This window comes from Jaculus jaculus, chromosome 2 (assembly GCF_020740685.1).
Source record: "Jaculus jaculus isolate mJacJac1 chromosome 2, mJacJac1.mat.Y.cur, whole genome shotgun sequence".
Taxonomy (NCBI): Eukaryota; Metazoa; Chordata; class Mammalia; order Rodentia; family Dipodidae; genus Jaculus; species Jaculus jaculus.
The window spans coordinates 117740210-117748863 of record NC_059103.1 but is presented as its reverse complement, the minus strand read 5'-3'; positions in this window follow the sequence as shown (position 1 = coordinate 117748863).

The window sequence follows — 8654 nt, the reverse complement described above, 5'->3', positions numbered from 1 at the left end:
TTTTTCTTTTCTAGTTGCTCTGACTCAGACTTCTCATACTATGCTGAATAGAAATTAGCGTAGGTGAGCAGTTTTACCTTGTTTGTAGTCATAAGAAGACTCTTCTTTCTGTTTTCTATTATTGAGAACAATGTGAACTACATGTTTGGCATATCTGCCTTCTATGTCTAGTTATTTCCTTTTCCTTTGTGTTGCAGTGGTGAGACTTGCATTTTGCCAAATGCTTTTTCTGGATCTGCTCTGATGTTCTCATGGTGTTATCCTTAACTTCTTTAGCATGGCATTTCACATGACTAATTTGCACAGGTTGAACTATTCTTGCATCTCAGAGATAAATTCTATTTTATCATAGTGTATGGTATTTTCACATGCTGTTGGATTTGGTTTGCTGAGATTTGTTAAGGATTTTTGAATCTGAGTTCATCAAGGATAGTGGCATAGGTTGTATTTTATGTTTGGCTTTGGTAGTGCTAGACTCATGACTTTGAATATATTCCATTAATATTTTGAACAAGTTTGAAAAAGATTGATGATAACTATTATTTTAAATGTCTGGTAGAATAGCTAGTAGACTACATGAGTTTGGTTTTGCTTATTGAAAGGTTTTGGTTATTGGTTCAATGTCTTTTTCATTATTGTTCAATTTAGATTTCCTATCCCTTCATGATTCAGTCTTGTTAAATCTAGAAATGTATCCACATCTTCCATGCTATCAGTTTGTTGATATATAATTCTAGGAATTTATCCATGTAAGTCCAGCTTGTTGAGATGTAATTCTAGGAACTTATCTATTTTTTCCATGCTATCACTTTGCTGGTCCATGATTGTTCACAACAGTTTCTCTCTCTCTCTCTCTCTCTCTCTCTCTCTCTCTCTCTCTCTCTCTCTTCTGATCCTTTGTATTTCTGTCATGTAAGTTACAATGTCTGTTCTTTCATTTCTGATTTTACTTATTTTACTCATATATTTGAGAGAAGATAAAACTAGTAAGCCACTGAAAAAACACAAGCAAAGTACATGAATGGATACTTTATACCAAAGGAAAGAGTGGAATCAGCACCAGGTTAGTGAAAAGATGCTTAACCTCATTGATCCCCAGGGTGATGGAAATAAAAACCAGGATGAGACACATTGAAATCTGGTTAGGTTTCCCATTACTAACAACATAAAATAGAATGAGAAGTGTTGATGTGAAACATGTAGAATTGTGAATCCTTGTACCCCATGAATAGGAATGTACAATGGTACAATTATTCTGGAAAGTTGAAGAAACTTCTCAAAAATTAAAAATAAAACTACCATATGATCTATCAGTCCTGCTTTTAGTTATAATTACAAAGAAGTAAGACCAGGAGATAACAAATATGTCTGCATTCCCGTGTTTATTGAGGTACTTGTTCAGACTAACAAAGATAGGGAATTAGCCCTCATGTCCATTGATGAGTGGATGAAGAAATGTCAACTGAGAAGTTCATGAATTATTCTGTTTCATAAAAGAAGAAAAATTTACAAGAGATGACATGATGGATGCACCTGAAATACATTCTTCTACATGGAATAATTCACTCACAGAAAAACAAAGTCTACATAATTTCACTGATAAGGCATTGTCTAAAGTAGTCAAAGTCATGGAAACAACAAATAGACTGATGTTTGTCTAGGGAAACAGGAAAATGGATAGTTGCTGTTCAGGGGATAGAGTTTCATTTGTGCCAGGTAAATTCTATATATCTGATTTGCAATATTGAACTTATATTTAGAAATTATCATATGCTTAAACATTTAAGAGTACTAGACTTATATTACATGATCTTACTACCACCACATCCAAAAGAAAAAAAATAAATAAAAGAAAGGGAGGAAAGACGGGAAGAGGAACAAGTCCTGCTTGTTTCTAAAGTGTTTATTGCAGATTTTTGAGTTAATATATAAAAATACAATGAACAGAGTAGCAAAACTAACCTATACTTCTACCACTTAAAGGTAAGCATTGATTTTTGGAGGTGTATTTTTTTGGTTTAACTCTCTTTGTATATTAACACATTTAAAATGTCTGTGAAAAGCTTAAAATTTTAACTTTGTTTTCTTTCTCATAGCATTAAACAATAATTATTTTCGCATTATATCTGGGATTTATACATAATATAAAAAATGTGCTGGGTTGGAGAGATGGCTTAGCAGTTAAGTTGCCTGCCTGCAAAGCCTAAGAACTCAGGATGTTCGAATCTCCAGGTCCCACATATCCAGATACACAGTGACACACATGCACAATGTCACACCTGCACACAAGAGGGTGCACATGTCTGGAGTTCATTTGTGGGGGGTGAAGGCCCTGGCATGCCCATTCTCTCTCTCATGCGCACTCTCAAAATAAATAATAAAAACATGTGCCAACCAAGGCCAAGTCATTAATACAAAAAACAAAGTAACAAAACCATGGAAAATAAATATAACCAAAAAATTATCTGTTGTATTTGATTTCAGTTGCTGGATGGACATCATATTAAATACTTAAACATATCTGGTAAATGAATGCTTAATTTTAATGTAAAATAATTAAAAATAGCTCACAGGACAATTAAAGAAAATAGCTGGGATATGCTATTCTGGTTTGTTCCAATGAAAACTTAAGGTAACAGAAGTTGATTTTGACCTGAGGAGAGAAAAAAGCTAGGCTTCAGTCATATCCATGCTGGTCACACTCCACTATCTAAGGAAAACCACTACAGCTTTGGGCAACTCCCTGATACAATGTCTATTGGACAATATTTCTTTTTTGCCATAGCTGTCACATTTATCAGTACATGAAAGGTCAGGCTTTTTCAGTCATTTGACCCAAAAGCAAACAGTTCAAAAAATGAAGATTTACAGTTTTTTTCCCACATCCCATCAGTGATCACAGTAACAGAAATGTTGTTATACCTTCTAAGCTTCATCAGATCTACACCTATAGGTCCTTTAAAACACTGTTTCAAGAAAGTTTTGCAGTGTCCTGTTTTTCTCCTTTGTTGAGTTTTCTCATTCATGCATTTGATGTTATAAACATTGATTGCATAAAGATGAGACAAATATTTGAAGAGAAAAAGTACATCACAAAGCCATGAGCGTACTACTTGTCAAGTCAGGATTGAAAAAGCAAATCTCTTCTCTTCTTAGTTCCCAGTATCCAAAGTCCCTGCTTGAAAATTAGCTGAAACCACCCAATATAAACTGTATTAGAAAATAAAAAGGTGTTTTACACACATATGCATGCATATATATGTGTGGGTATTCATACACACATATATCATACAGACATATATATTATACTTTTATATTATAAAATTATTATATGAATTATATAGTAATATAAGTTAGTAATATAGTAAAAAATGTTTATATATATAAATACATATATTTTTATATGTTTATATATATAAATATATATACATATAAATATATATGTAATATATATAAATGTATATATACATACATACATATATATATGTATATATATATTTTTTTTTTTTCTTAGAACATTTTAAACACTAAGAATCATCCTTGCCTTCCTCTCGCTCACATCCCTACATGGTCTACATCTCCCCATCATGTCTTACGAATATCTATTGGATGCTCTGATCTGGGCATGACCACATATTCCCACTGAATAAAGTAACTTGACTACCTGCTGTTGTTTTTATTCCCTGTACAATTTCATTTCATCAAAGCAAAGCCATTAGATTAATCACTCAGATTTTGCTAAATCAAGAGGTGTGCTTCTCCAACTTTGGCCATGATCATCAGCCATGTAGCGACAAAGTGCACTTGCTGACTTAGACAAATCTTCTATCTTGATAAGAAATATAACTCACAAAGCTGCTAAATGAGAACCTGAGCAGTTTTGTCTCAGAAGAACTACAAAGTTCAAGGAACAACTGTTATCATACTTCATAGTTAATCAGAACCACCTGGTCATCAATAAAGCCCACTGGGACCCAGGCTTCTGGAAGTGAGATGGAGCTTGGGTCTTGATATGTATACTGACATTCCCATAAGAATTTGATACTCACAAAACTTGAGTAACATTACCTAGGAGGAACTGTTTAAAGTGCTGATTGAATTTTAAGTGGGGTAAGTATTTTTAAGCAATATTTTATTTATTTATTTGAGAGGAGGGGGGAGAATAAATGAATGAATATGGATATACCAGGGACTCTAGCCACTGAAAATAAACTCAGAGGCATGCACTATCATATGCATCTGGCTTATGTGGATAGTGGAGAATTGAACCTGGGTCCTTAATGCTTCTCAGGCAAGTGCATAGCTGCTAAACAATGTCTCCACACCTGGGGGAAGATTTTTAATTCCTCATCTCCAGGATCTTCTTCACTAACTAGGCAATAGAAGCTCAAAGGGATTAAGCTACAGATCCTATCTTTTGTCCATACACAAATTTTATGTCCATTTAACTAGCCCTCATTTACTAAATCATTTCTTGACATTCTCCGGCAATTAGAATATCTGCTTTATTTTAGAGGAGCATGTTGTCTGTGCCTGAGTATCAGCTCCTAGAATGACCTGGTACTTTACAATATTCATTGAGAGCATCAAACCATCAATTCACTAATTATTTAATAGATATGCATTTGGCAGGAAGAATTTGCTCTCAGGAGTTACTCTGGGATGAGAGAGAAGGTAGAGAAACAGCCTGGGTAGTCAGGCAGATGTAGAACTAAACACTTGTTACAAAAAAAAAAAAAAAAGAACAGCAACAAAAATCCCTAAAGAAGTAAATCCCCACTGCTACCAATGGAAAGGATTCAATTTACATCTTTCCACATGGAAATACATCAGAGTGGAGCAAAGTAGCCTTAAAGTCTATAAAAATTTATTTGACTCAAAGATTCAAATAAATAATGGAGCTTCATGCTGTAGAGGCCTGGGAGAGGTTATGCCTTTGAACTGATCTGATGAGGTGAAATCTGTAGATGTTCAACAGTTGTTAGTTTGTTGATCTGGCATCTAGCCTCCTCTAGGATTCAAACTTTCTTTTGGAGCAGGTTTCCTTCTTTAATACAAAACATATGGTCAGTGCATTAAAAAAATAGAAAAAAAGATACCAGTATTTATGGTCAAATAAGCAGCTGAAGATTATCACTGCTACTGTCATCATTTAACACAGTATATAGCATAATATGCATACATATATTAGGACTATGGTTTTTGTTCACCTTTTGTATCCTTAGCATAAGGAAAAGTTTCGGAACATAAGCACCCTTGTAGTGTTTGTTGGGTGAATCAACTCAGACATTAAAACAATTAAATCAATTACGGCAATAGAGAAATCAAGTTTCATTCCCTATAAATTCAAATTAAATAAAGTCCATTGGAATAATTATATATCATATATTTTACTAGTTTCAAGAGTGAGCTACTTTCTTCCCTGGCAATTTAGCTAATCCAGAAATATATGTCCCAGAATTTCTTTCTCAAGATGGTTCTGACGTAGGCCTTTCCACAAGAGAATTTTGCATAAGAATTTTGGTCTGAAAGGCCAACTTGGGAAGCAGCCATACTTGCACTCTGGAAGTAGGAGGCTGGAGCAGGTCAATGATGCACACTGCTGGGGTTTCAGGGCTCACTGCAGTAGAGCCCACCAGGCAGATCAATGGCTTCTCCAGCTCCTGGCTGATTTCTCCTTCCATGTCTTTAAATCCTAAGCCAATGCGAAGGGTGTGAGCCCTTTGGCACAGTTCAACTGCTACGAATAAAGTTTGGCCACCAACAACAGATGCAGATTCTGGTGTGTCCTTTGGGATTTTGGTCAGTCACCACAGATTCTAGTTATTCCTCAAGGATTTGACGTGACTCTTTTGGGCCCACTTTGCTCTTGCTTTTTCCACTTCGGTCATATTTCCTTCTCAATTTAGTAAGAAAGAAGCAGAATGAATTTCTAATCCAATGTGGAAAGGTCCATCCCATCCACATTGTTATAGCATACTTGTTGGAAGCAGAATGACTCACTAATCTAGTCTGGAGAGCTTTAGCACATCACTTTTGTTATAGCATGCTAGTTAGAAGGAATGATGTTCATGAAGGTGCACTACTTATTTTTGTTTTGCTGACTTTACTTGTGTTTCAGGTTCATTTGAGACAAGGTCTTATATAGCTTGGGCTTGTCTTAAACTCTTTGTAGCTGAGGATGACCCTGAAATTTAGATCCTCCACCCTCTACCTCTAGAGTGATGAAATTACAAGTATGTGTCACTATTCCCAACAAAAGGAGAGGATTACAAAAGGCAGGCATATCATTAAAGGGACTCTTAATGGTGTCTTTGAAGCTGCCTGTCATAACCTTTGAAACAGACCATTGAGGCATCTCAAGTTGCCCCTGTCCTTCAAATAATAGAACTTCAAGGAAAAAAAAAATACTTCTAGAAAATTTTAAGCTAATTCCTTAACTCCGTCACAGATTTTTGATCACAGGTTTTTGACCATGGTTTACATATGATAGAGTGGGTTGTGAGTTCATAGGCATTTGTACCAAATGACTGAAGTACAATTGTGAGTAGTGCTATCCCAGAGCAGAGAATGGAACCATGAATCAGGCCAAATTTTAGAATTACTGTAGACGTGTCTGCTTCATACCTCCACTTTCCCCATCTCCTAATGCAAATAATCTGTTAAAATTACCCTTAGTTCATTTCTCTATTCAATGCTGTGTCATGGCCAATGACTTAATTCACTTATTTCATAGCTTTTCAGGCCTGAAAGTGTATACTCAAGGCATTACACCCAGGGGGATCCATCCACACCTGAATTGGATTTAGATGACAAGATCTTGGATACTGAGCCTGAGCCTGATGATAGTTTTAGAGAGGCTTGTGGGAGGACTGAATTTGTTCTGCATATGGGAATAGCAGGATATGCAGCCAGAAAGTGGATTCTGGCAGTTTTAAAACCTGCATACAAAGTTTTTAAAATTCTCTTCATTATGATGTTACATCTAAGTTCCCTTCTCTCACATCTGGGTGAGTTTATGTTTCCATCAATAGGATATGGCAGAAAAGATGTTATGTGACTTCCAACAGTTACCCACACAGAAGAATGCAGCTTCTGCCTCACTGGCTAAGACACTCATGAATCCCAGTGCAGCCATGAAGGTATCTGGCCAGTTTAAGGATGTCATGTGTAAGGAACCCAGGCTTAGGAGAACATACATGCAGGAAGTGGGTTTACAGTGCTAGTCTTTGAGTAATCCCTGCTCAAGCACCAAATATGTGAGTGAATATGGCTTTGGGACATTCCAGCTCCCAGTCATTGACCTTGTGAGGCAGAGACAAAAACTGTCTATATCCCTTATCTCCATTCCTAACCCATAGATTCTAAGAGAGTAACAATATGATTATTCCATAACCCACAATAACCATGGGAATAACCTGCAACCCCAATGAGGAGGGAGGGCCCCTTCAGAAAAGGGGCAGGGATGAGGGAAAGTGATGTTTCTATGGTACTATTATACTATGGTAAGTATGCCCATAACTAATAATTAAAAAAAAAGATTGGTCTCACTGACTGTTCTAAGTTTTGGGTTAATTAATAAGTCACAACAACTAGAAATAAATGATATAAAAACATCAAAACTAAACTGTGACTAAAATACATATCTGAGGCCCATATGTAGCCCTGAGAGCAGTCAAAAATCAGTGTGCTTATAATAACTTTAGAACCCTCTATGAATGAAACAATGAATGTGTAAATGCTCCTAACATGATGGCGTGGTATAGAGTTATTATCATGCCATAAGATAAATATGTATATATTTCCAGATGATTATTAGCACTAACCTACTAATGATAATATTCAGGTCCAATGCTTCAAAACTTTAAATGTGCATTTCCACATTACAGATCAATAAAATTATGGTTTATTTTTCAAGGTTATGTAAATCTTGGTATAACTGGAATTCAAACTGAAATGTTGCTTTTTACTATAGACATCTTATTTTTTCTTACTACATTCTCTTTCCTGAAGACATTTTGTTTTTTAGGAAAAGATTAAGAAACTATAATCATGAAAATTTTGTCCCACAGGGAAAATATGAAGAATGAAAATGTTTATATCCTAAACAATGAAGAGTTTAAAATGATTTAATGGGATATGTTTTCACAGACAGAACTGTGTGTGTGTGTGTGTGTGTGTGTGTGTGCATACAGGCACAAGTGTCTGTGTATTTAATTCATAAAAATGTAAATTTAGAATAGTTTAATAGAGCACATCATTTGAGAGGAGATTAACCCTTCTTATATACTGAAGTTTAATCAACCATCTTTACTTTATGACTGCAGGGAGAGAGAAAGGACAGAGACAGGATTTAATTGGAACAATTCTGCATACAGACACCATTTACACATATGTTCAGGACTAAACAGTTATTAAGGCCCCTTTGATCTGAACAAAGAAAGTAACTACAGCTCTCACCTCTACATTATGGATGTTTTCAAAGATACCAGGCAAAGGACTGTCTACATTCAACATTTACTCTCCAAACCATCTTTTACAGTACCTTATTTTTTCACTGTACCTTTATTCTACAAGTAAGAAAGCTTATATTCAAAAATTAAATCATTTCCCCAAGGTCATTGAACTAAGAAATAGTTGACATGATTTGATGT